Source organism: Barbatula barbatula, assembly GCF_947034865.1.
Source record: "Barbatula barbatula genome assembly, chromosome: 15".
Lineage (NCBI taxonomy): Eukaryota > Metazoa > Chordata > Actinopteri > Cypriniformes > Nemacheilidae > Barbatula > Barbatula barbatula.
The window spans coordinates 21,885,819-21,892,451 of record NC_136778.1 but is presented as its reverse complement, the minus strand read 5'-3'; positions in this window follow the sequence as shown (position 1 = coordinate 21,892,451).

The following is a 6,633-nucleotide window of genomic DNA, read 5'->3' as shown; positions in this document are numbered from 1 at the left end:
ATCCGGGTATAAAAGGAGACGGTGTGCTGCATTCATTCACCTTTTGTGCTAGGGAGCCTGAGAGCATCTCTTGACTGCTGCATTGGACGGCATGTAAGGTAGACATACATACGTAACCTAGACGTTCCCTTTCTGTCAGTCTCTCGACGTTGTGTCGAACCGACAAATAGGGTTCCTTTTGAAAATGCCACAGCACTGTGCCGCGTCACAATCTCTAGCGAAGTGATGGTGACTGGGCTAGGCGTGTCAGACACGAAGGCTAGCGCAAAATTGTAACCATCCAGTGGTATCCAGTCCCAGAGCTTTGGCAAAGATGAGAGGTCCCTGCCCTCAGCCACCACAGATGGAGGCCCTAATGGCGAAAAGCTGTCCAGTACCGTAGGGCCACTGGGGAAGCGCTGTTCCCTCAAGGGGAATATGCGATATGGAGACCACTTCCCGCCGTTGGGTGGAATATAGTGGAGGCACCAAGATGGTCTCACCAGTAGGGGAGAACTCATGGGAGGTATGTACCGCTAGATGGATGTCCACCTGGAGGAGGTCATGGGTCACCACGAGGGGACCATCTCATGAGGAAAACGTCAGATGGAACCACACTGTTGGGGGGTTACTACGTGTGGGGCACTAGGTCCGGTTAGAGCTATGTGATAACTCAGCTGATACCCGGCCATAGGAGGCAGCCCTCCTATGCTAACACATAAAGAGCTGCTCAGAGCTCTGAAGCTTTGCGTGTGGTTTAGGTAGAGGCGCAACGTGTGTACCGGACAACACGGACAGGGTTGGGTCTTCCTCCCCAGTGGGGAGCACCTGCAAGTTCACCACCTGGTCCCGAAAGGGAGTGGTGGGAACTTTGGGCACGTAGCCAGGCCGGGGTCTCAGGATCACGTGAGAGTTACCGGGCCCAAATTTAAGGCAATCCGGGGATACGGAAAATGCTTGTAGGTCCCCTACCCTCTTGATGGAAGCGAGCACCAGCAGGAGGACCGTCTTCATCGAGAGGTGAGGAAGAGCGGCCTCCTAGGGGCTCGAAGGGGGGCCTCTGAAGGCCCACCAGGACCACATTGAGGTCCCAAGAGGGAACGGATCACGGACGGGCCGGATTCAGCCTTCTCACGCCCCTCAGGAACCTTATGACTAGGTCATGCTGCCCCAGGGGCTTGCCAGCATCTGGTTAGTGATGAGCGGCAATTGCGACTACATACACTTTCAGTGTGGACGGGGAGAGTTTCCTCTCCAGCCTCTCCTGTAGGAAGGACAGCACGTACCCGATCGAGCATTTCCGTGGGTCTTCTCCGCTTGAAGAACACCAGGACGAGAAGAGAAGGCTCAAACAGTTCAGCACTGACTGTGCACGCTCTAGGGCGAGTCATGCCGTCATGGAGACAGAGTCGAGTTCCATACCGAGAAAAAAGGGAGCTCTGCGCCCGGGAGAGCTGGCTCTTCTCTCGGTTGACCCGTAATCCCAATCGGTTGAGGTGCCAGAGCACCAAGTCCCTGTATGTACACAACAGATCTCGCGAGTGTGCCAAGATAAGCCAGTCGCAAGATAGTTGAGTACCCGCACATTGCTCTCTCTGAGGGGAGCAAGGGCGGCTTCCACGACCTTCTTAAAGGCCCGTGGAGACAGAGACAGGCCGAATGGGAGGACCCTGTACTGATATGCCCGTCCCTCAGAAGCGAACCATAGGAGCGGCCGATGACGAGGGAGAATCGAGACATGAAATTATGCATCCTTCAGGTCGATGGCTACGAACCAATCCTGATGTCTGCCAGACGCCCAGAAGCACCTCTGCGTGAGCATCCTGAACAGCAGCTTCTGCAGGTGCTTGTTCAGGGTACGCAGATCGAGAATAGGGCGCAACCCTCCGCCTTTATTGGGGACGACGAAGTACGGGCTGTAAATCCTAGATCGCCCCCCCTAGGTGGCCGGCGTCTGCAGCACAAGTGCACCGCGACGGCACGCGCCACCCGGGGTACGTCGACGTAGCCCCTAGCTGCCCCCCCATCAAGGGAAGAGAAAGTGACAGAGTCAGTCTGACGGAAAACGTGCCGAAAAGGGGGCGTTCCCAATCTTACCGAGCTCCTCATGCACCTCGGGGACAAAAAGGCACCGGGGCTGGGCGCGGCTTAGAGCGCCCGAGAGCGCACAGCCAACATTTAGACATCCGTTTCCTCCTGAGCTCAACCCCCGGAGGAGGGGGCTCCAAGGAATCATCCGGGTCGGAAGCCAGTACGTCACCCTCCGATGCTGCAAGGGACATCTCATTTTCGTCACGCATCGTGTCCAAGTATGTGGGGAAGGAGCAAGACAGCGAGGTGCCGTCTTTTAGGGAGTGGCCAGACGAGCGAGACGGGGCATGAACGGTCCGCGAGCCGGTGGCTGACGGATTAACGCTCACGGTAATCCCCATGTCACCCACGCTGCTCGCGGGCGCTGATGTCGTGGCCGGAGCTACCGCGGTCACTGGACGGGAAGCAAACGAGGTGGTGGCAGGCTTGAAGAATGTAGCCACCCGTGGCTGCAACGTCTGAATAGCCATCAGCCCGCAGTGCGGGCAGGACTTATCCACAATGGCTGCCTCAGCGTGTTGGACCCCCAAGAACGCGAGGCAGACATCGTGTCCCTGCAGCACGCTGTCTCCCTTTTAAACCCGGATATCCGGGGGCTGACTCCGGCATGCAAATTTAATTAGCCAATTTCATTGGCCTTTTCAAAATAGTCAGAAGATGATAGGTTCTCAAGTCAAACCCCATCTGTCGGTTCGACACAACGCAGAGAGACTGACAGAAAGGGAACTGGTAGTACACCGAGGTCAAGTAATCCCTTCACCCTTCCTACTGCTTCCCACTCAGTTTCAGAGAAGTCTGGCCTCAGTCTAGGAATCCGTTCATCTTTTCCTTCACACTGTTCGAGGAACTGATCCCAGAATGCAGAATAAACTTCTCTGGACACTCCAGCGTCATCTACAAATTCCATCTTCAGAGATGATTGAATTATGTTGTTATCCTTGAACACAGCTAAAAGATCTTCTACAACTTTTACTCTGTGTATAAAAACATGCACATCTTATGGATTTACTAAGTTTCCAGATGACATTGGAGGAGGAAGGTGGATCTTGAATCTGGCATATGTTCTGGTGGTAAAGGTAATTCACCATCAATCTAGAAAAAGTAATACAATTTACAACAATTATTTAAAGATTTCTTTGTTTAACAAAAAATGTCCCACCCTCATACTGTTGTTTACAATCAGACTAAGTTTAGTTGTGTTACTCTAAAATAGCACATTTATGTTTAATTAGGCAAATTACAAATGAATCAACTAAATTACTAATTAAACAGTAAACATTACTGCAATAAAAATTTCTACTTTTTTGTAGTTTCCAAATGGAGTTAATAATGGAGTATTGACTTAAGGTGCAGTAAGATACAGTTTCAGTACACACTCTTTGTAATCGCAGAGCCAAAATTTTACAAGTGCCCCTTGAGGGATTATCTTTTCGTTTTTCCAATTAAAACTCTATTTCAAGCATTGTTGCGTTTGCCACACCATTAGGTCAAACAACTCCTAGTGGCTCAGTCTGGAAAGTTACCATTTCTCATGCCAGAGACCGGGCCTTGACAATTTGCACTGTCTCTGTTCCTTGTTTATTCCTAATTGTGTAATCTATAAAATTGTTTTACTCAACAAACAAAAGCCAAATCTTTTTGCCAAAATAACAAAAATATTATGCTCTCCTACTTGTAAGTCGTTTTGGATAAAAGGATCTGCCAAATTAATAAATGTAAAATGTAAAACATATTTTTGACTCTCTTACCAGATGTACAGGATCACTTGAAGGCGGTGATGGCACCACAGTCTTCAATTATCTTCAATTATCTCTGTATTTTGGAGGATTAATATACAGTATATGCAAAAAATAAAAGTTTGAATCATTGTCCCAAAAACATGGAAAACTTCCCACACTTTTGATAATGTAACAGTTTCCTAAAGTAAATATTAAGAAGTACAGGGCATTGGATGCACTATGACCCTAAAAGTTGACCGTAAAAAATGATAATATAACAAGCATGTACATTGCAATTTTAATATTATTTTATAATTCCCATTTAATGCTTCTGGTGTAAAAAAAAATAATAAAGTACATTTAGTCCATTAGGACCACAATACCAATACAATTCATTCCACTCAACTGTGTCTTCCATATCATCATATTCAACATTTTCCAATAAGTCTTGTTGTGGAGGAATATGGTTGGTCAAGTTAATATATGCATAGTCTCTTGGTATATCACAGAGTGAAGGCTGTGGACTCTTCGTTTGCTGCATGCTTTGATTCCACGATTCGTTAGTCTCAATGTCACTTGAGCTTTTTTTCTAAAAAAACATCCAATATAACATTTAAAGATTAACTCCAAAGTCATTTTAAATTAAATTATAATTGACATTAAAGATATAGAAATTCGGTCATGAATCACTCACTCTGTAGTTGTTCTAAACCTGTATAATTTTTTTTTTGGTTAAACAGAGAAATATATTTGGACGAATGTTTATAATCAAAAAGTCCCTGGACCCCATTGACTACCATAGTAGGAAAAATTACAAAAGTAGTCAAAAGTGCAACAGAACTTTTTGGCATCCTACATTCTTCAAAATATCTTTCTCTGTGTTTAACCAAACAAATAAATGTACACCGGTTTAAAACAACTAGAAAGTGAGTAATTCATGACTTTAATGTGTTATTCTTAAGTGAACACAAAATGTGTTTTAACAATGATTTTAGAGTGTAAGGGTAAAAGTTTTCCTAATTTTACTTACCTTCCACTTGTTGCCTCTGTTAAAGCATGTCATTCAATAATTGTTTGCTCGAATCCTCAAAATCACTGTCACATCCATCCATTAGTAATGAGTGTCCATTACTTTCCTCTTCATCAGATAAACTGTAAAATCTCAACAACTTTAGTTTGGTTTCTTCATACAGTTTTTCAATAGTGGTTTCCAATGGAATTTGATTTCTTTAAAAATCACAAACCTGAAAAGTAAAATCGGTTTCTGAACCTTTTGGTGACTCCCCATTTGGGATAAAAAGGTTATTTCCTGTTTCCATAATTTCTTTAACAGTTTACTTTTTTTTAACTGTTACATGTTGTTAGGACTCTGTCCTTCCTGTCTCGAGCTTTCAAGCTCCCTGGGCAGAGTCATGACATTGCCACGTTTTTCGGGTTTCTGTTGTGTTATGTGTGGAGACATGTGGCTTTATGTTGTTACTTAATGCCACGTGTCTTCCTGTTATGTCTCTCAGCCCCACCCTCGTATCTCCTGTAATTTCATGAGGGTTTCATTCCCATCGTCTGTTTTGTGTTTCACCTTCGTTAGGATTTTATTCCCATCACCTGGGTAGTTGTTTCACTCGTTATGGTTTCATTCCAATCACCTGTCACCACTCTCCATGTAATCACTCCTCGTTAGTGTCTCCCTTTATATAGTCTCAGTTTCTCTCTGTTCAGTGTTGGTGCATTATCGATTATCTTTTGTCTATTGTCAGTGTTTGTGATCACGTCATTTGATTACCTGTTGTTCCTGTTTACAGTTTATGAACTTATTTATTCACTTTTATAGTGGTTGTTTTTCTAGTGTTTTCTTTGTGCTTGTTTTTCCCCATTGTGGGTCTTTTATTTAATAAACGTTTTACATTTACCCCTCGTCTGCCTGCATCTGGGTTCTGTCCAAACCATTTTGTGACACATGTCTAGTGCCACCATGGTTACTGATCCTCACTTCTTGGTATCCATGTCAGGAGCCGTGACAGAGAACCCAAGTGCAGGCAGCAAAACGGAGATGAAGGGGTTGAACAAGGACTTTAATATATACAGAAAACAGGAACAAAACAAAAACCCACGAGGGGGTGACAAAACAGGGTACACAATAAACTGAACTAACTAAAGACTAAACACTTGACAAGAATTACAACTACAAAACACCTAGACTAACAGAACACTCACACTGACTAGACTAGACTAACAACTCAAAGACATGGCATAGCATTAAGCAAGAAACAGTAAAGCATACCTGTACAGCAAGGTAACACGTACAACGAACGAGCACAGGACAATGAACACGAGGGCATTAAATAGGGGAACAAACACAGGATAACTACTAAGGGGCAGGTGAAGGTAATGAAACACTAATGGGAAGGCTAACGAGACAAAAGGGCGGGAAACACTGACGAGACACGAGAAAGCACATGGCTTTCTCACACAAAACCTAAGGCTATGCCATGACTCCGCTGCAAGACCAAGAATAAACATGACATGATAGCGGAATCATGACATAAGCCCCCCCTTAAATGAACACCACCAGGTGTTCATCAAGGGGTAGACTGACAAGACAGGGCAGACTGGGACAACGACAAGACAAGGCAAAACATGGAAAACAAGATTAAGGGCAGACAAGCATAAATTACAAAGGGGTTGGGATGACATAATAAAAATAACAAACAAGGGAGGGGGGAGGGGGAACAGCAGAGTTCATGGGGGGAACAAAAGTCCATGGGAGGAAGTCCAAAGGGTTTGGGACATGGGGGAACAGTTTTAGTCCCTGGCGCTCGGAAGCGCGGAGTCCCAGGGGACTTAG